The sequence below is a fragment of the Ursus arctos genome, unplaced genomic scaffold (genome assembly GCF_023065955.2).
Source record: "Ursus arctos isolate Adak ecotype North America unplaced genomic scaffold, UrsArc2.0 scaffold_9, whole genome shotgun sequence".
In the NCBI taxonomy this organism is placed as follows: Eukaryota; Metazoa; Chordata; class Mammalia; order Carnivora; family Ursidae; genus Ursus; species Ursus arctos.
In genome coordinates, this window is record NW_026623111.1 from 18,274,693 (window position 1) to 18,296,751 (window position 22,059).

At 40.3% G+C, this 22,059-nt stretch overlaps 1 protein-coding gene across 6 annotated transcripts in view; it reads right to left on the reverse strand.

Moving 5' to 3' along the window:
* Positions 1–22,059, reverse strand: part of PPARGC1A (PPARG coactivator 1 alpha) — a 299,633-nt gene that overhangs the window by 54,900 nt on the left and 222,674 nt on the right. The window lies entirely within an intron of this gene.

Here is a 22,059-nt window from a genome sequence, read left to right on the forward strand (position 1 = left end):
ACATATATAACACAGAGAGGAAGAATATAGAATATATTCTATATATTAGATATATAGAATAGAATATATGTGTGTATATATGTGTGTATGTATGCATATATATACTTGATAGTAAAATAAATAATCCAATAATGTATATGTACATATGTTCATATATAGAGAGAGAGAGAGAGAGAGAGACTGACAGCATTTGAAGTAGCAAGCTATAATAGCTGAGAAAGAAATGCTCTAGGCAGAGAAAGGAGTAAGTGTAAAGGTTCCGAGGTGAGAACTTGAAATGTGTCAGACATTAATATTTTCGTAGTTTACATATTAGTATATCTGGGAGGAAGGTAATGTTGAAAATATTTAACAAACATTACACATGAGCACTGATCACTGAGGACAGCAGCACCAGGATGTCAGAAAGAAGGCCCATACTGTAAATGACACAAAGGTTTATTGTGGCAAATTAGCAGATTGTGTTAACCCTGGATACAAGCATGTTTTTTACTCTGACTCTGGAAGACACTGTGTAACAATTTCCCATTACGACCAATAAATTCTCTATAAGATTGTACATTTTCTGCCCCAAGGAAGTGCTTAGAAGGCACTATTACACAGGCCCATGCTATTTGTTCATAAACACTTAGCACCACAAGACGTGTGCCGACCCAGCAGCTGCAGATGCCTGGCACCTGGAGGTACATGGTATATTAAGGTTGGGGACACCAAGATTCGGGCGACATCAAATGATCTGATTACTGCAATATTCTGGCAATAGCATTAAAATGAGAGAAAATTGTCTCAAGGTGGTTAGAAGCTATTCAGAGGCAAGGCTGTCCTCCCTGTGGGGGCATCTAGGGTGAAGGGACTCAGTGTGCTTCCTGGTAATCCTCTGTGCTGTGCGGGGCCCTTCCCCCAAGAGAATAGAGCCCTTTAGAGCCCGGGACTGGGTCTTCGATTCCTCGATCAACTTTCATTTCCCACTAAAGTGTTCTGAACAGAGTAGTGGGTTGTCAGAAAACACCTGCCAGGTGAATACAGTATGAGCAGTCTCCACGACTTTGTGTCTAAGTATCCCACGTGGGTTTCGGTTTCCAAAGCATCTGAGTAAGGCTGCAATCTCGTAGGATTTAGAGTCTGAGCTTCTCTTAATACCAGAACGAGTGCGCCCCTCATGAGGAATCTTTAAATACTTTATACTGAATCAGTTCTAAGTGCAGAATCACTCATGAGGATCAGTGATTTATATGGCTATGTGGTGAACACGCACAGTAGGGTCGCATATGACTCCCAGTTAGACAAAGTGGCTAATAACACTCAAGGGGACATTTTTTAAAGTGACCTTGATAACTGGGTTAAAGAAGCGTGCGTACCTGTCACAACATGGGAAATGACAAAAGAAGTACAAACCAAACTGGATAAAAACTCAAGAGTTGCAGGATGATAAAAGGAGAAAAAAGTCATTTAACGACAGGCTCACATAATGACAGGATGCAGTAACTGAAATACAGAAGAGTGGGAGCCAAAAAGAGTCAACTCAGCCAACTGTATGATTCTGGAGATGAGAAGACAGATAAATAAAGTGTCAACTCCTAACTGATCTAAATCTACATTTGTTTGGGGCCTCTGGGCTCCCTAGTCTTTCTACAGTGCTATGTTGATTCCTGGGAGAATGAAAGCAAACAATAGCAAAGAATCGTTCTCATACATTTGCCATTTTTCTTCTTTAGGCCTCAACATTGTTTAAAATATTACAGATGGGAAGTTCCCAGGTCAGACCTCTGTAGAAATCTTGGGCTCCGATGAAATTCCATGTCTGTGTTTCTTAAAAGATCATAAGCCTCTTAAAAATAGGAATCATGATTTGCATGTCAAACTATTGTCAAAAAATATTAAATATTTGTTGAGTACCTACTGTGTACCAGGCATTCTTGATGCTGGGGACCTGTCAACGAACGAAATAATTTAAAATTCCTACCCTCACAAAGCTTATTATAGCAGGAAAGACACGGACGAAATAAATTACCGTAAACAAAATAAATGAGTGGGAGGAAAAAATGAATGGATAAAACAATAAGAATTCCACTTTTATTGAAGGAAAGCCAAGTATTTTCAAAAATCAGATTTATTAAAAAAAAGTCACATTTATTTAGGAAAATAGAGCATAGGTATTTTTTCTTAGGAAAGGACTGGAATAACTTAGAGATACTTAAATCTCTAAACTGTTGAAAATATAGCTCTTAGTATAAAAACTTGATGTAAAGAAAATTTCCTGCTGGCCGTCTTTTACACAAAGTGAAAGATGCTGTAAAGACATGAGTCTCAGTTTTGGCTACATATTAAAATCACATGAGCATTGAAAAGAAATATTTATGCTTGCTCTCCACTCCCACCCCCAGCCCAGAGCAATAAAATCAGTCTGTTTGGAGCACGGAGGTAGTATTTTTAGAAGCTTCCCTGGTGGGACTCTAATGGGAACCAGGACTGAGAATTACTCCTATAAAAGACTTGAATGGTAGAGCCTTTGAGGGAAGGTGAAAATATTTGCCACGATCTATCTTATGGGCTGAAGCTGAGAAGGTTTTCCCATGAGTGTAGACCAACTGTGCCATATTGAAACCCTGAAACCTCCACGTCTTCCATAAAATGTTAGACTGTGTACTCTCCATCTTCATCCAGCACATATCGAGTCTGTCCCCTTTACTATGCAGGCTTTCCTTCCTGGGTCCCTTCCTCAATTACCCACTTGGAGCTGAAAACTTTGACGTTTGAACCCCTTGGTTGGTAGTTGCTAATATCTTTCCCAGAGTTCCTTCAGTACTCATAAGTCCAGCAATAGATCTCTTTGGCATATGGCAGGGATACCTACCAACCAAGAGCCTCATTGCTATGACCATAGGCTGGCCAGGTTATGAAAGCCTGAGTTTAAAGTAAGAAGACAACCAGAAGAACCCCACCATGACACTCGAACTCCATGAAAACAATGACATAGATATATGCCATTTAAGTGAAACATACCCATTAAATAGTATTAAATCAAGGAAGTTAGCAAGGAGCACTTGTGCAGCCCATGTCCTACACATGGATACTGGAAACATCTGAAAGAATGAACTCCAAAGTATTACAAGCAAGGGAGGCTTCAGATGACTTTAATTCCAATTTTTTTCATATATTTTTGTAACTCCAAATGGATGAAAGACCTCGATGTGAGACAGGAATCCATCAAAATCCTAGAGGAGAACATAGGCAGCAACCTCTACGACATCAGCCACAGCAACATTTTTCATGACACATCTCCAAAGGCAAGAGAAACAAAAGAAAAAATGAACTTGTGGGACTTCATCAAGATAAAAAGCTTCTGCATAGCCAAGGAAACAGTCAAAAAAACTAAAAGGCAGCCCACGGAATGGGAGAAGATATTTGCAAATGATACTACAGATAAAAGACTGGTATCCAAGATCTACAAAGAACTTCTCAAACTCAATACGCAAGAAACAAATAAACAAATCATAAAATGGGCAGAGGATATGAACAGACACTTTTCCAATGAAGACATACAAATGGCTAACAGACACATGAAAAAATGTTCAAAATCATTAGTCATCAGGGAAATTCAAATCAAAACCACACTAAGATACCACCTTACGCCAGTTAGAATGGCAAAAATTGACAAGGCAAGAAACGACAATTGCTGGAGAGGATGTGGAGAAAGGGGATCCCTCCTACATTGTTGGTGGGAATGCAAGTTGGTACAACCACTCTGGAAAACAGTGTGGAGGTCCCTTAAAAAGTTAAAAATTGAGCTACCCTATGATCCAGCCATTGCACTACTGGGTATTTACCCCAAAGATACAGACGTAGTGAAGAGAAGGGCCATATGCACCCCAATGTTCATAGCAGCTTTGTCCACAATAGCAAAATCATGGAAGGAGCCGAGATGCCCTTCAACAGATGACTGGATTAAGAAGCTGTGGTCCATATATACAATGGAATATTACTCAGCTATCAGAAAGAACGAGTTCTCAACATTTGCAGCAACATGGATGGCACTGGAGGAGATAATGCTAAGTGAAATAAGTCAAGCAGAGAAAGACAATTATCATATGGTTTCTCTCATCTATGGAACATAAGAACTAGGAAGATCGGTAGGAGAAGAAAGGGATAAAGAAAGGGGGGGTAATCAGAAGGGGGAATGAAGCATGAGAGACTATGGACTCTGAGAAACAAACTGAGGGCTTCAGAGGGGAGGGGGGTGGGGGAATGGGATAGACTGGTGATGGGTAGTAAGGAGGGCACGTATTGCATGGTGCACTGGGTGTTATATGCAACTGATGAATCATCGAACTTTACATCAATAACCAGGGATGTACTGTATGGTGACTAACATAATATAATAAAAAAAATTTTTAAAAAATAAATAAATACATTAAGGTCAAAGAATATGGCCTATATGATTTTAATCTTTAAAAAATATTTTTATAATGAGCACTTTTGTAGTTATAACATAAAAATATAAAAATGTAAAACATGTGTGGTTTGTGATAAAAGGGACCAGAGAAAAAGCTTAAGTGTGATGAGATAATTCATCAAGATCAGTCCAGGTCTACTCAACGTTGGGGCCCTGGCGTAGAACCTGCCTTTCGTGGGCCTTCATTTCCTCATCTGTAAATTGGCAGCAGTGACATCTGCCTCAGCTGCCCATTCCCTAAGGTAATTAGAAGTAAACGTAGCATAATACCTCTGTGCTTTGAGGAAGCATTATATAAAAATGCTACGTGAAAGTACACGTATCTCAGATAAAGTCAATCAAACGATATTTACCGAGTTTGTACTACCGTTCTATAGTCACAGCGTTCACTTCAGTGCCTTTCTCCCTCACAACACCCCCCAATATCAAGCAGACCAGAATAGAATATCCTGCATGAGAACACTGACCATTTGCCTGACACTGTGTAACAAAGTCTAGAAGGGAAGGAGGAACCAAGGGCCAGGGCGCTGTCTCTACGGGAGTCCTCATTGTCCCAGGTGACATGAATGGCTGTAAACAAACTTTCCAGGTCTGTTGGTCGGCATGAAGTCAGACAGCTACACTCTGTTCAGACGTGAAAGATCTGATGCTATCAGCTAAGGGCCGCCCTGCTGCAGATCCTTTCACCTCCAGGCATAAGATGAAACCATCAGGCTTCAGCGACTGACCCGGAAATAGTTCTGTACCATAGAGCATCCGTTGCTGCCCAACTGCCCCTGAGAGAGCATTCGGCAGCTTACTATTTCTGAAACACGAATCCAAGGCCTCTCATTTTGCTGCCGTTCCTATGGATGTCCACTGCGACTATTTCTAAAGCAGTAATGAAAATCTTTTAGGCTTTGGCCTTCGAAGAATGGGGTTCATGCTCTGATTCTGTCTCAGGCAAGCCTATGTCCTTGGAGAGGCGTTGGGGCCTTGTGACCCCAGGGCCATCAACTGGCCAGCAGAGACAGCTGTCCCACCACAGCATGGGAAAGAGTGAGTGACGTACTGGGCGTAACGGGCACCATTAAATGCTACGGAAGTATTTCCTGCTAGTTCTCTAACAATGTCCCTTTTCAAAAATTATTTTCAAAATGTTATCCTGTCAATAAGAGAGCAAAACTGAAGAGGAAATCCAAAGAAACCCTATGTAGTAAGAATTTAATCTACTATCTAAGATAAGCCATTCACAATCTTTACTCCTGATTAAACAGCCTTTCTTCTTCTATAACAAATTGGGCTTAGGAACTGAGAAAACCCTACAGATATTGCCTTTAATTTGGAATAGCTGAACTAGGAGAAAAACATCAACAAGAAAACAAAAAGTGCCACTGAGTCATAGGAAATATTAACAAGCGATATAGATGAAAAAAAAATTTATCCATTTGAAGATGATAAGGGGGAGGAATAATTCATTTTACTTAAAAATATGACGAGGTAAAATAGAGTCCTCAGTAAATACAGCAGGTATTTTACTTAAATTCTTTATAATGTCTTTAAAGAGAAGGAAAGAAGGCCTCAGGGCATATTTAAGCTGCGTGAAGTCCATTTGGCTTTATTCATTCATTTCTTCTTTTATTCATTTGTACATTTAGAAAGTAGTTTTGGGAGATCAGGTGTTTCAGGCACACATGGTGGTTCTAATAGACACAGACCCTGCCCTCGTGATGTTTACAGCATCCTAGCTGCCCGGCAGTCACTGGTATATATCACAACATAATTATTTAAATGTTGAATGAAGGAAAAAAAGACTAAAAAATAAAAATACAAAGAAAAAAAAGAAAAATGAACATCAGAGAAAAGGGAATTAGAAAAAAGAGTGGAATAATCCAGAATTTTATCATCACTTTTAGTTAGAAATGAAATACTCTTTTCATATTATAGTCTTCAGTTGGGCTGTGGGCTTCAGAAAATAATCACTATCTTTGAAATGTGAATTAACGTTTTGATCACCACGCACAACCCTTCAACTGCTCTTTATTCCTAAACATTGCCAAGATCTTTGGGAGCTATAGTTATAATAAAACATTAGAGGAGGAGCAAGATTTTTCTTTCAGCTTCTGTGACAGTGATCAGAGTATTATTGCCATAGAAGCCAAATAAAATCAAACCACAATCTACCAGGGAGTTAAAAAGTAAACTCTTGTTTTGGCAGAAACTGTCAATTTCTCTAAAGTATGAGCATGACAGCAAGATACAGCATTCTTCCTGATAGATGATACAATGGCTATATGCTTTTTTTTGATGATGACCTCTTTAATCTTGAAAACATGAGATTGTTCTAAAATCTAACTTATTTCAGGGTAAAAGGCAGGTGAAGAGAAATATCTAGGTTGACAAAAGAATAGTAGCCCGAGTTCTTGGTATGTGCCAGGGATGTTTTTAAGCACTTGGCACATGCTACTTCCTGTTATCTGCATGACAATCCTTTGAAATATCTATAGTATCACCATTTTGCAGACAAAGAGACTGAGGATTAAGGAGGTTAAGAAACTCACCTAAGGTTCCATACCAAACAGAGTAGACATTTGAAGCCAGGTTTCCCTCGCTTTAGTACCCATCACTTTTCCAGAGCAATTTTCCACTGGCAGAATTCAAAACTCTTAGACCTTCTCAGGTGTACGTTTAAACTTAAGTGTTAATTTTATTTTCAAGATCTCTTTGGGGAAAAAAACACAGTTCACTGAATATTCTTCTAGAAAAAGAAAGTCACATGTTTCATTGCTCCTAATGAGATGTTGCAGCTCAGAAATTTCTATTACATTCTGACAATTAAGTTGCTAATAAACTGAGGAACCACTAATTGACTTATCCATCTCACAAATTCAAGAGCCAGCTAGCACCCTAGAACACAATTTCCATCACTGGACCAGAGATCATTCACAGTCTGCAATCCATGTAGGGATTAGAGATCTGATTTGCAGAAAATCGCATATTGTTCCCGTGCATGACGTGAAGTTCTGATTGGGAACACACACTCACACCTGTGCTCACACACATATGAGTACCAACATGCTAGACTGGAGCCAACGGCATTAGCAGAACCGAGGAGAAGATGTCAGTACGCTGGGGCCAATGCAATGGCTGTGGACCCCGTCTAAAAAATTTATGGTAATTGAAACCACAGAATCTTAGGAAATGCAGTCAATTTCATACAGTATCAAAAGGTCACTCTATTCAATTTATACTTGAGGCTGAGCACAATATTGAAAAAACACGTGAAAGCGAACGATCTTATCGGTTGTCTGGGACTCAACATTTACTGACTATATAAGGTAACTTACTGATTACCAAATAAATGCATTACCTGTGTTGAGCCCTGTATTGGCTCACCAAATTCTTGTAGAACTGAACACTGTGAAAGCATTACTAAATATGTCAGCGTTACCATATTAACTGCTCTGTTCCAGCTTCAGTAAGAGTGAAATTTTTGGTTCCATGTTCCACTAGTAACACGAAAGGTTCTCGGAAATTTTGCTATCTGCTCAAACTCGGTGTGTGATGCATCTTCTTACAGGAGCTACTCAAAAACAAAAACACTGGGGCGCCTGGGTGGCTCAGTCGGTGAAGCATCTGCCTTTGGCTCAGTCGTGATCCTGGGGTCCCGGGATCAGGCCCCTCCTGGGGCTCCCTGCTCAGCTGGGAGCCTGCTTCTCCCTCTCCCTCTCCCTACCCCCCTGCTCGTGCTCTCTCTCTCTCCCCCAAATAAATAAATAAAATCTTAAAAAAAAAACAAACCCCAAAATATTAAGTATACTATATCTAGTGCTTCTCAAACAATTATGTGCATACGAATCACCACGAGACGTTGGTAAAATGCGGATTCTGATTCATGGAGTCCAGGCTGCAGCCTGAGATTCTCAATCTCTAACCATCTCCCAGATGATGCTCATGCGGCTGGCCCAAGGACCACAGCTTGAGTAGCAAGACTCCACTTTTCTTCAACTCAGCACATTTTCTCTACTACTGGCCCTCACGTCATCACGTATGGAAAAAAAAAAAAATCCGTTTAATTACAACTAATCCCCACTGGAAAGGCATGCCATAATGTTTTGAATTAAGACTTAGATTGTCTTATCATGTCACTCCTTCTAGCTCAGGTTGCAAATTGAAGGTCGTCAGGCCAGAACTAGTCCAAATATATGTTTTGTTTGAATGGCATGGTGCTTGGCTATAAAGGATTTTAAACATTACTATATTAGTTAATAACATTTACTAAACTGGACATGTCATCTAACATTTCTGTCTCCTCTAAAGAAGCCAGAAGATCGGGATATTTGAGAAGAAGCTGATCACTTTATACTGGGAGCTCCCTGCCTGGTTCTCCACCAGCTCCCCTGTCCTTACAGCGCTGACCTTGACTTTCTGTGGCCATCCTCTCTATTTCCTGTTCGCATCGGAGTCATTCTCTCCTCTGATTTTTTCCGCCATTTTTGCAGCTCCTCATGATGGTGTATCTCTGATATAAAATGTTTTTCCCATTTCCTTTTCTTATAGGAACCCTAAGTGTGGCTTAAAATCCCATTTGGGGCACCTGGGTGGCTCAGTCAGTTGAGCATCTGACTCTTGATTTCCGGTTAGGTCATGATCTCAGGGTCATGAGATCAAGCCCCTTTTGGGCTCCGTGCTGAGCGTGGGGACTGCTTGGGATTCTCTCTCTCCTTTTCCCTCTGCCCCTCCCTGCTCACGCTCTCTCTTTAAAAAAAAAAAAAAAAAAGGATCCATTTGACTTTTTCTGTCTCATTAAATATGAACTCTTTTAAAGTGTTTGCATATCATTCCGCATTTTATGCTTATCATATAAAGCCCATTCACCTTTTCATAAGCACATTTTTATCCGCCTTCATGTGATTTAGCGAAGTAGATGTGTGCGAGATCTATGACGCAGAGACGCAAGTACGCGTGCGTGCCTGCGTGCCGTCGTACACCAACGACCTCAGCTCTCAACTGGATGGTCACTGTCCTCGGGGAATTTACGGTGTGTTGTGGTGTTTGCGGGTTAACAGGATGATCCCCACGAAGTCATTACAGGAAAAGTTATTTCTGATTGTATGATGGAGCTATGATAGGCCTCTTGTCAGGTTTCCTTTTTGAATAAGGGATTCACAAAGAATTTCGGTTTTTCCTTTAAGTGTTTAGCCCTTAGGGTATTGGTTTTCTACATTAGAAGAAAGGTTTGGTTATAGAAACCAGAGACCTCAGCAAAACTTCTAATTACTGGAAACTTGACAGCTTGATGAAAGATAAGAACAGAAACAGGGGATCATGTTTAGTGGAAGGCACTCTCTGAAACATCTCTTAGAGTGGGCAGAATGGGAGACAGGTGGGAACCAGAGCAGCACAGAAGATTCTGCACAAGAGCAGTATTCCCAAGAGAGCAGTGATACTTTACGTGTCTATCACACTGGGCCACAGAATCACCACATGTACTCTCATGGTTCATTCCCCCTTCTGTTTACCTCCGTTCATTCTTCCCTTCCTTCTCCTACCAATCTTCCCACTATTTCTTATGTTCCATAAATGAGTGAAACTATATAATTGTCTTTCTCTGCTTGACTTATTTCACTTAGCATTATCCCCTCCACTCCCGTCCATGTTGTTGCAAATGTTGGGTAATCGTTCTTTCTGATGGCTGAGTAATATTCCATTGTATATATGGACCACATCTTCTTTATCCAGTCATCTGTTGAGGGGCATCTCTGGGAAACAAACTGAGGGCTTCAGAGGGGGCAGGGTGGGGGACTGGGATAGGCCGGTGATGGGTATTAAGGAGGGCACATATTGCATGGAGCGCTGGGTGTTATACACAAATAATGAATCATGGAACACGACATCAAAAACTAAGGATGTACTGTATGGTGACTAACATAACATAATAAAAAATTATTATAAAAAAAAAGAATCACTACATGTACTAAACAAGTGAAAAGAAAGATATCCTAAGTTTATCTACTATGCTGCCGCAGGAAAAAACGAGATACATCCTGAGGAGGGAAATCGCAGGAGATGGATCTCCAATTTGGGAGTCAGCCATGTTTCCCTATCCGAACCTGAGGAATGCTTAGTCACCGTGAATTTTTGGTGGTGATGACGAGGAGGGGTTTCTGCAGAAAATTCTCCTGTAGTACCTGAAATAGTCTCTGCTTCTTATTTCACGACTCACCAAGAATATTAAGAATATTTCAAGACTCACATCTCCTAACCAGAAGGATATACCAACACTGGATCAAATTATGGAATCATTTGGAAAATTATTTGATAAGTCAATCATTTCATATTTGGAGCCCCTGCCATGTCTGAGGCATCATTCAGGAAAGCACTGAGATAGCGAGCAACGTCGTGCGGTGAAGGGGTTGAGAGTGCGGGCTCTGGAGTCACACTGCACGGCCGTGAATACTGGTTCCACCACTTACTAGGGCTGAGGACCCATGCCCAGCTCCTGAATGCCAGGACTCAGTTTCCCATCCATAATGAAGACAAATTTTACAGGGAAAATAACTAAAATATCTGCCCCAAGGTGGTTATAAAGATTAAGTTAAAACATGGAAATTGCTAAGAACACTGCCTGTCACAGTGAGGGTTTCAACAGATACTATTGTTAAATGTTATGTCTGTTATCCTCAGTGAGTTTATAATCTAGTCAAGGAAGTGGGATAGGACAATGGAAATAGCACTAACTCCCTAAGGCTTGTATGTATGAAATGTGTCAGATAAGCCATTCAGATACTGGGGGTTACTTCGGAAAAGGGAGAATCATTTTTAGTTGGGTTTGTTGTTGTTGTTGTTGTTTCATTTTTAGTTTCAAATGATGTTTCCAGGAATTTAGGCAAGGGATTGCTTATCAAGGCATAGAAATGTTAACATAGGTTACCATAGCATAAATTATTCTGGTCATGGAAATCCCTTCGACAACCATTACAAAACAGACCTCTCCTAACATTTTGGTGTATTAGCACCTCCAGGTTTTCCCTCAGACCTGGACGATGAAGGCATATCATGGGCATATCTAGACTTCACATACAAATTGATTGTGGACCTATCCAATTACCAGGAGCACAAACACATTTCTGAAGGCCTCCTAACTTGTGTGGCCTGACAGAGAGGCCATACAGTCAAATAATTCCACAGGCTTAGCAAAGAAACATAGCTTGAGAAAAGAAATAAAAACTCAAACTGAGATGCCCTTGTCCCACAAAGATGAGTTTTATTTTTATTTATTTATTTTTAACAATCTATTTACCTTTCATTCAAATGTGGAGTTTTATTTACAATTTAGGAATGATCTAAAACTAAACTGGAAAGCCACAATTGGGGGAAAAAGTATGATTTCACTGATATCAATTATATAATAGAAGTTTATCAGCTCCATATAGAAAGCTTCACATATTGGCATTTACCAAGAACATAAAAATGGCAATACACATTTTTGCTATCATGTATACTTTTCAGCTCATTATCTGAATGTCAATAGTAAAGATGTGTTTTGATACTAATTAGATGCAAGTACTAAAATGTTTGGTTCAAAGGCAGGGCTCACCTTAAAATAATGTTTCAATGTGTGTATTTCCTAGGGACAGATATGCCATTTATTTTTGCAATCTGAACATACAGCATATCTGAATAAGCCCCAGATGAATGAATAGATGGATATGAAGAAAAACGGGGAAGGAAGAGAAAGAAAGGCCTTATTTCGAAATAAAATAAATTCAAATATTTTACCAGCTTCTCTAAGTGATCTCCTTCTTTATGCCACTCTTCACTTATCATTGTCTTATTTGAACGTACCATTTGGCTCTCAAGACAAAGAACACTTAATATGAGTCAGCCTTTAAAATCCCCATCTTTACTCTCAAATAGATGCTGACCTGGAACATAGTAGGCATTCAAAAAGCACTTGCCCAATATATGAGAATGGTTGAACTCACTGGAAGCTCCTTTAGGACAAGCAAGTACCTACTTATGCTTGATGGTTCTCCAGATACCTAGCATTATACCTTGGCAATAATGTACTCCAAAAATAATTTCAGCTTTACTTAATTCCTTATTCATTCAACATATACTTAGTGAGAATTTGCTATAGATCAGACACTGAGTTAAGTAATAGGACTATGTTAGTGGAAGTCACAGGCCCCAGACCCTCAAATAGCTTGCCATCCAGAGGGAGAAGCAGAATAGATTAGAAACAGGTAGATTGAGAAGTCAGGGGCAAAAGTATGGTTGCTACAGGGTACTCGGTAAAGGCACCAGATTCCGCAGGACACGAGAGAGAGACAGTCTAAGAGAAATGATAGAGAAGGGGACATACAGTTGCTAATAAGGAATTAGGCAAGCAAAGAGGTGGATAAAGAGACATGCTATATCTAAACAAAACAACATAACTTACACTTAGAAAAACCCAAAGTGTCACCAGACCTGGTATATTATAGCAGACATTCAACAGTCGCTGAATAAGTAATGGTTACGCAAGCGTTATGTTATGGGAACCATCTGATACATAACTAGCACCAGGTTCTCCCACCCTGAACCAAAATAAAGCATGGTATTTGCAAACTGGTTGCCACAGTTATAAGAGAAAACAACAACAACAAAAATTGATATCTCCTCCTTCCTCCTCCTCCGCCCAAATGGCTCGCATGATGCGTAATAGAGCTTACTGCCTTTCGAGAATGGACCATTACAACTGTAAAGAAAATCACACAGCAGTTGTTGCAAATGCCACACGCTGAACTTTTGCAACCAGGATTCTGAGCGAGGATTCTGTGTGTCAATATTTTCTGGAGCGTCGGCCCCTGCTTCCCGGCTTCTGCTTACCCGGGGCTCATTAGTCATCGCAAACATCATTGACTCAGTGTGGTTCACTTTCACATACAGAAGTCCTTTGCGTAGTGGCTCTCATCCGCCACAGGAGAGAGAGGCCCCGGCCGTGCTCAGAGCCGCAGGGCCCTCTGAGAAGTCACACTGTGGTTGCTTGTCTTTCCTCCGAGGGTTACGTTTCATGACAGATATTAAACATCTTGTCCATTCTAGGATTGCTTTTGAAAATTATGCACTAATGATAGCCACTCAAGCAAGTAGCATATTCATTTCCCTTTGGCCTCTGTCTGGAGCTTCCCAATTTGGTCATTTCTTCAACAAATATTTCTTAGGCGCATACCATGTGCTAAGTAAAGGGTACTGGAATGGATAAAAAGAAACATGGCCCCTCCCTCATGGAACCTACATTGGATTAGAGCCACCCACTGGATACACACTAAGAAGCCAGTGAACAGAAGCCCCACTGGCCCCACATCACGGAGGGGCTGGTACGGAGCCCAGGGGCAGGCTGCTGGACACTCCCTCTCTGGAATTTGAATCCTGCCCAGAATTCTCCTACAGTTTTCTGTTTCTTTCCCCACCCCCCTCAAGGACACTTCCGGTTTTGCAGAGCTATCCAGGAAGTTTGGGGTATTGAACACTCCTACAAAGTTGCTATTTATTGACTACCAATTACGTACAAGCATTGGACTATGCACTTCCTTTATTTCTACATATATTATTTGAAATTTGTTTTAAATGAAAAGACTAATGTTTCTTGGCAGACACACATAAGTGATTTCTCAGGGATAGCAAATATATGCGATTACAGAATGTAATTAACACATCCTCCCATATCCCCGGAGCCAGCACACCACTGGGCTCACAGAAGATGCTGATCACTGACGCTCCATACATGTTTCTAGAATTGCTCAGTCACCATAAAAGGCAATGAGTGCATAGTGCCAAATGCCAAGGTGATGTGCGGACCGTAAGAAGGAAAGCTCACCTTTGGCAAATAACATCAGAGATAAGGTTTCATAATATGTATTTCATGTGTGTATATATACATGTATATTTTAAAGGCACTGATAATTAAAATATCAGCATTATTTTCAAGTCATGGAATTCTAGAGGATGCCACTGGGCGGTAGAATTCCCACCGTTTATTTGGGAACAAGAACCCCATTTGTTTCCTTAACATCAAGCACATTATGCTGACAAGATCCTCCCGCCACTCTGAAGACCCTATAGCTTTCATGAGTTGTTTCTAGACTGTTTGGAACAGCACCAAAATTTCCTTTACAAAATTATCCCTTCCCCATTAGATACAAACTAAGAGCCAGAAAGCAAAAGCCCCACTCCCTGCTCACTATCCAGGGGCTGACACAGAACCGGGGAGAAACCTAGTGAAACCTGAATTGTGATTGGAATCCTCCTGTAGTTTTGTTCCTAGTTCAATACGCTCGCCTTATCCACACTGATATCCTTCCACTCTCCTGTTTAAGGGAAAAAGAGTTGATTCTTTTTTTTTTTTTTTATTCTGTTGTTTACAACCAAAGTACTCTAAATTACAAATCCCAACTACAACAGCTAAATTTGGAATGGTTTCCATGTAATAGACTGATTCTTAGAAAAGTAAAGGCTTTGTTCATGTTACATTTATTTTCTTTATAGATACACGTCTGGATAAAGACAGGTATCATCACCTATAGCTGTTTATAGACTTTTTATTCATTTCACCAAAAAACATGTATTGTATACTCACTATGTTCCAGGCACCGTGCAAATCATTTTCAATGCATTGTCTCATTTAATTCTAGCAACAACCCACCAGCTCTAGGAAAGCAGGATTTTTTTTTTTCTCCCTTGTTCACTACTGAATTCCCAGGATCTAGCAGATTTTTCACATGTAATAAGTGACGGGTGATTATTTGCTAAATTTATGAATAAACCTATGAGGCAGACACTATTACATGAAAGAAGAAATCAAGACTCCGAGAAGTTGAGTTAATGTATTCATGGCCCCAAGCAAGTAAGTGGTGAAACTAAGATTTAAAACCCAGGCCTGACTCCAGGCTTCTACCTCCTAAACATCTTGCCATGCTTTTAGGTTTTGGGGATAACAGAGGAAAAAAAGAGTGTTGCCGATGCCTAGGAATGTGGGCAAGCCCCTCTGATTCCTGGTCTCTTCATTGTGAAGTGGAGATATGGCCCTCATTTGGCTTTTGTAAGTTTGTGATAGTCTCTTTGTACATATGGAGAGAATGCCATGGAGTGATAATACGTTCATATTAAAAGAAGCCATGGAGAGGCAACTCTCACCTTGGCCATCGCTAGCTTGTGGGGTGGCAAGCCTCTTAAGCATGAGATGAGTTCCATACCTCAAAACACCTGCCTTCTAGTCCTTTTAGAAAGGCAGGGAGAATTACTGATAGTTCATGGGCTGTGAGTTGAACTATAAATATAAGTTAAGATCTATAAATATATAATTATATAAAAATAAATTGTATAACTTAAAGTATAAATTTATACCTATATTTTATGAGGCAAATTATAAATATAAATTAATGTAACATATAAGTCTAGATATATATGATATAAATAAACATAGTTATAAATTAAGGTATAATTATAATAACTTTTAATACCAGGCCACTCTAGGTATTCATGAATTATCCACTCTACTGGATTTCCTGGACTTCCCAGGGAATAAAGTTATATTAGGAGACTGCTCAAGTGTCATTTCATAAACCATTCTTCCTCGGGTTGCCTCTTAATTAGGGAAGAAAAATATTGCTTAAAATGCCAGTCCCAAAGTCAGACCAAGACAAGGTTCAACGCAGAGATGATGCCAACACAATCAACACAGGACCACTGATGGGCCATTACAGATGTGGTCTTTGGCTTGTCCAGCTAGCTCTAGTCTGCCTGCATGCCGAAAGTATGAGGGAGAGTTATCCTGAGGCTCTTCCGGCAAAGGAAAGAGAAAAGATGTGTTCAAAACAAGTAGAAAGAAAGAAAATTAAAGGACTGAAAGAAGAACATTAACAAAAACTAGAACATTTAACATATTTAAAACATTTAAAATAAAATACCAAGAAGAGCAAAGAGTTTCACTACATCTTGATCAACAGGGAATATTCAAATAGCACAGAAAATTCCAGAAGAATGGGAACCTGGTAAAAGCCTTTCATATTAGACAATTAAGAATTTTCTGATGATATCGGAGGATGCACCATTTAACTCAAGATTGAGGGGGATTAGAGGGAATGATACTGTCTCCTTACAATCCTTCAAAAACTGGATGAAAATATAACTTTAAGTAAGAAGAAAAAAGAGTGGAGAGCAACAGAAGAATTCTAACAAATCAAGGGATTCTAAATAAAGAGCAAAAAGTCAGATGCAGGACAAGATAAGAGGCAGAGTACGAAGAGTGGTGCTTGGAGGGCATTGGGTACCACTGGCTTGCACTCTACCTGGTAATATCTGCCTGCTGACCACTCTTGGCCTCCACGGGGTGACCAGGCTCCCGGGAAAAACAATAATGCCAGGTAATACCAGTTGCATTCTTAGATATTTATCTTCATCCAACAGCAGTATAGCTGTTACCATAATACCCCGATCAATAATTTGCTACCAAACCAGAACACTATGACCTTTAAATACAACATATTTCAAATGAAGGGCAAGCACACATAACAGTCCTTTCTCAGTGCGCGGCAGTGGGGGGTGGAGGGGTGGTGAGAGCACTCTCCTGTTTAGACAGCAATAAAACACTGTTTTATAAACATAACCAGAAATGCAAAATGGGCACCACTTTATCTTAAACATCAATGCACAAAAACCTGTATTATTCGAAACAAAGAATGAACCAGGTGAAATGGAATCACTGGCTGGACCAAAGATTTTGGTACAGTCACCAGACCCAGCCTGGTAACTACTCAAAATATCTTATTACCCGGGTAATTTCCCCAGCCCCCTAAAAATATTTCCAGGGTGGTTTAGAAGATCACAAGTCAAATGCCATTCATTCATTCATTCATTCATTAGGCAGTACTGAGTAACTCTTTGTGTCCAGAATTTTGAACTAGGAACTGAAGACCAGCTAGGAAGACACAGGAACTAAAGGAAATAAAAATTGTCATCCCAACTTATAAATTAACTGAGGTAATAATAAGTAATCATATGGCATGTATTCATTGGGCTTCTATTATGTGCAAGGCATTGCATATAAGAAAAAGATGAGGGGTGCCTGGGCAGCTCAGTCAGTTAAGCATCTGCCTTTGGTTCAGGTCATGATCCCAGGGTCTTGGGATTGAGCCCTGTGTTGGGCTCCTTGCCCAGCAATGAGTCTATTTCTCTCACTCCCTCTGCCCCTGCTCAGGCTTGCACTCTTTCTCTCTCTCTCTCTCTCAAATAAATAAATAAAATGTTTTTTTTTTTTTTAAAGAAAAAGATGAATAAGGCATGGTTTCACTCAAGTCAGTAACAACAGAAATCCAAAAGATAAAGCAAAACAACAAAACAAAACAAAACACAGCCACAATTGAATGACTTGGTGCCCGCTCAGGGAAGGAGAATGATCAGAGCTAAGTGCCATTTGTAGGAAATGGTTTATTTGGGGGATTATGCCTATTTTCAATTGCATTTTTAAAGAGTTATATTCCCCACTAAACTTGTCTTTCAGGAGACTTATCTTACAGGCAAATTCTACCAAATCTGCTTTACGAAGACATGCCCAAGAGTTCAATAAAGGACTTTAAAGCCAAGTTTAGGATGTATTATCAATACTTCCTAATTGTCTTCCATCTCAACCAAATGTCAACAGAAATCATGGTCAATCAGTCAACAAGTATCAAGACTATACACATTGGGGACAAAGAATACCGCAAATAGTTCGTGGCCTTACAATTTTAATATATGCTTTCAAGTGCAATTCTCTGCAAATGAAACTATCTACAGATCCACAGGCAGTAGGGTATGAACTCTGATCTGTTGACCAGTCTGTGGCTGGATGGCTTCATGCTGTTCTCTCCACTAAATAACACGAATTCTGTTCCAACGAGATCAGGTCTGGGTTCTGCTAGCTGTTTAGGTAGAGGTGGAATTAATCAGGGAACACTTCCTGAATTTGAGAGGTTCCTGTGATTTTAAAATTCAGCAGGATTGAAAACAAGAGGACAGAAATAATTCCAGGCATTTGGAAAATTTGAAAAAGGCTGGGAGTAGGAGGGGATGAGAAGCTTAGCGCCTGACGATGGAGGTATTAAGTAAGAGGCAGTGTAAGGGAGTGGTTAAAATTTTAGAGTTTGGGAGTTAGGCAATCTCAGTCCTTCTGGTTCCTTTTTGTATCTTGGCCCTGGGCAAGTTACTTATCTGAGCCTTACTTTCTGAGCTGTAAAATGAGGTAACACCTCCAACCCGTCATGATGATTATGAAAATTAGATGAGATAATTTCTTTTTAATTTATTAACTTAAACTTTATAAAACTAAGATTTCTTTTATTAAAACACTGTTTAAAAATGTTTAATCCCAGTGTCTGGCACATGAAAATACCCAAAGTTACCATTACTATTGGCAAGAAGCAGTCTGGCAAATTACCAACCTCAAAGCAAAAATGCAAAAATCTGTAACATGTCAGACAATGGGGAACCCTGACGTTTCCTTCAAGATGGCTCTCCTCAGAAAGGCTTCGACAACTGCTCTCCAGCTCAATCATTATATTTTGTTCACAGACTCCCAACAGCAGCTGACGCCATGTGCTATATAAGCTACAGACATTGCATTCTAGATCTTTCCTCGTAGCTCCTTCCTCTGATTCTCTTATTTTCCTTAACTGACCCCAAATCCTCCAAATCACCCAGGCTTGAAACCACAGTCATTTTCACTTCCTTTTCTCTCACCGCGACATTGAACCTATCACTTTATGTGATAAAGATCTGTATCGATTCTTTCTTCACAAAGTCGCCCACATCCAGCCCTTCCTCTCATCGTCACCATCACTCCCTAATTCAGCCTTATTATCTCAAGCTCGAAAACCACAACAGCCTGCTCACTGGGCCCCTGCCCTCAATCTCTGTCCAAGATAACCCTTCTTCCCTGATAACAAACCCTATAATCTGTCTTCTCCCCACTCATCTTAATGAAAGGCCGGTGTCCCTTATGCAACTTACTTAACATGCCTGGGCCTATAGTTCCCTATTGCTACTGTAAGGCTCTCTCGTATTAATTTAGTACAATTCTAAGATTCTATTCAACATGTGTCACTTTCCCTTCTACCCTGTTGGATTATTCCTTATTTCCCAATCATCCCTAGGGTTCTCCTCACCACGGACTTTGCTCATAACATTGTCTCTGTCCTATCCAGTTATGTCAACACCTGACATACATCCTGGCCCACAGTAGGTGACGAATAAGTATTAAGTAAGTAATGAGATGAAAGCTGATGTCTGAATTTACCCTCGACCCTTAGACAACGCGGGGTTAGGGGCAGTGTTGCTCCTCACACAGTCAAAAATCTGCACACACCTTTTGCCGTCCCCACAACTTAACTACTGCTTACTTACTGGCGACCAGAAGCCTTACTGTTAACACACGGTTTGTGTGTGATATGTACTATACACTGTATTCTTACAATAAAGCAAGCTAGAAAAAAGAAAATGTTATTAAGAAAATCCCCAAAATAAATAAATAAATAAATAATAAAAATTAAAAAAAATAAAATCCTAAGGAAGAGTAAATACATTCATGGTACTATATAGGAATATATATAACATATATAATATATATAATATGTTTCAATAAATATATAATATATAACATATATATAATATATTATATATATTATATATGTTATATAATATATTATATATATATGTTATATATTATATATTTATTGAAAAAATATATACATATATATTTATTGAAAGAAATCCACGTTAAGTGGGACCCATGCGGTTCGAACCTGTGTTGGTCAAGGGTCAACTATATTTGCCTTTCCTCTTGGCCAATGAAAATCTCTCTCCATCTTGAGGATCTCCTTTTCCACCACCCTGGCTTCCCACTTGTCCCACTGGTCTTACGGATCTCTACCCAGCTCTAAACCTCTTAGCGTAGTTTGCTAATATCATGCCAATGAGCACCTCTCTTTATAGGACAGTTAGTTTTTAATGGAAACTGAAGGCAGGAGTTAAATCGCCAGTTCTTCTATTCCACATGGTGCCTAGAATATGGATTTGTTGAGTGACTATCCACATTTCACCCACTGTCTGATTGTGTCACATGGGTGGGGATTGTCTCCTCATAAAGTTGTGCATCTCCAAAGGAAGATAATTTTTAAACTCCTTTTATAAGTATCTGAGCCTTACTTCCTGAACCCCTCCTTAGTTTTGGAGGTTTTTTTGTTTTTTGGGTTTTTTTTTTTTTAAGTAGGCTCCACACTGGGCGTGGAGCCCAATGCAGGGCTCAAACCCACAACTGTGAGATCAAGACCTGAGCCAAGATCAAGAGGCAGGCCCTTAACCGACTGAACTGCCCAAGCACCCCTCTAAGTACCATAGGTTTTGGCAAAGCCTAGGCACACAGCAGAAACCGAAAAATAGTGGTCAGCTTCATCATCAATAAGGCACGGTGCAGAATATGCCATCTTCAGGATGACCGAGGAAGAAGGGAAGCAGTAAAGGAGGCTGTGATCGCTTAAGTATGAGTTAGTGAAAGATAAAAAGAAATGATGGAGGAAGATGGTGAACATTCACCTAAGAACAAGGAGGGAGTCTTTAGCAACAGACCAAACGTGGACAACAAAGGACAGAGAGACAGAGGCAGTGAGCCTACATGGTCTGGGGGAAAAACAGCAAACAGCTTTCTGATCCCTGGGAGCACACAAACAAGAAGTTAGGCAACCTGGTGTGCACTGCGTTACAGAGTCAGCCCGTGCTAAAGATTAACAGGAGGTCTTAAAGGGGAGTAAAGATCAGGAGTGAGCTTGCAAAGCGCAGAACACCTCACCGGCAAAGGACTACAGCTGCAGCATCGTGGGGGCCCACATCCCACCAGTCCTCTGCAGAAACCGCCACCACTTGATCACATAACAGCCAATAGGGCATTTCAATAGAGCACATATATCCCAGGAGATGGCTGTGCAACCCGCCGGCGTGTCTGAGATCTCATGACGGAAAAGAACAATTCCATCCTCCTGACACTTCTCCCATAAGAGAAGCTGTGGGAACCAGGCAATTTGAGTTCTGGTTAAATACTAACTCCTAAATTCCTCATCTGTGGGAAGACAGAACCATGCATAACCAAAGGTAGTGATCGGGACACTTCACAGGGGCCCAGGGAAATGTCGACCAGCTGGCTGGGCACTGAGGTAGGATCGCTCTGTCCGAGAGGAGCCGTAGACGTGCATCTGGGACACGGGAGCATCTCTAGAAATGTCCTAAAGCTTTCTGACTGCCACTCTGGGGGCATGAGTATCTGATTTCTGCAACTCGGTGACAAGTCTCCTTGAGGACTGAGGTCCTACTTCAAACCCCTTTCTAACTTGCCCCCCTCCCAAAACACTTGGCGTAACACCTTGCATATCATATGAGCTCAATAAATATCTGGCAATTGCTTGACAGGTAGCATCTGTGGCTAAAATCCACCCCATACTGAACTGACACATTCAGTCTTCTGAATTTCAGTCAATGGGTCAACCTTGGAACATTCTTAAACTTCGATGATTAGCAGCATTTCTTCTGGTGAACCAAGTAGGAAATAAGACACT